Below are 860 nucleotides of genomic sequence, written 5' to 3'. Positions count from 1 at the left end.
AAATTATGGTATGTAGTCAATTCTATACTCACTTTAACACAATTTGATGGCACTATTACAGGGGACCTCCCCCACCCCCACCCTACACAATCCCAGCACCAAGTCTTATACAGGCTCCTCCTAATTTACTCTGCTTGTAGTACAAGTGAATTTAATGGAAGAACAGAAATACAAAGCTGAGCCTACAGAGCCCAATTACAAGGTTTCGCCTGCAATCAGAGCTGCAGTTGTGTCTTGTAAAGACGTAGCTCATTGTACTGGGCATAGAATGGTGTAGTAACTTCATGGGGTGTTGTGGTTTTGGTGAAATGAGAAATCAGCTCACCGTAACAAATTTGTTGCTGAAATACTTTTTGAGTCCTCAAGAGAACAATTTGGCCTCAAACTGCTTCACTTCTTTTTACACAGCTACAAGCAGCTGGAAGATACTTGTAATGCAGGAATGTTTTCTACAGAAATCACTCGCAGTGATGTCAAGACAGCACATTCAGTCAGTCAGTGATTTTAAAAGAAACAAAAATAAACACCAATGAGCATTCATTTTATGATAATGTGATTCTAATTTTTGAAAACAGATGTCTGTTTGATTTGCGTCATTATTAGTCAGGAATCAGCAGGTTAAAAATTGAAGGTGTTAATATTTAATGAAGTCCTTGGAGGTTTGGAGGATTGGAATCCACTGCATGGTATGTTTGTGTGTGTTTGTTAGCTTTTCGGTCTCAATGTAAAATTCATGCAGAAAAAGACCTGGGGTGAAGAGCAGGAGCAGGAGCCGGGGCAGGAGCAGGAGCAGGAGCAGGAGCAGGAGCAGGAGCAGGAGCAGGAGCAGGGGCAGGGGCAGGAGCAGGAGCAGGAGCAGG

Source organism: Seriola lalandi, unplaced genomic scaffold (genome assembly GCF_002814215.2).
Source record: "Seriola lalandi dorsalis isolate HSWRI2012SDOR001 ecotype SW California unplaced genomic scaffold, Sedor1 jcf7180002054581, whole genome shotgun sequence".
Lineage (NCBI taxonomy): Eukaryota > Metazoa > Chordata > Actinopteri > Carangiformes > Carangidae > Seriola > Seriola lalandi.
The sequence above is the reverse complement of the archived record's forward strand: the minus strand, read 5'-3'. Positions refer to the sequence as shown.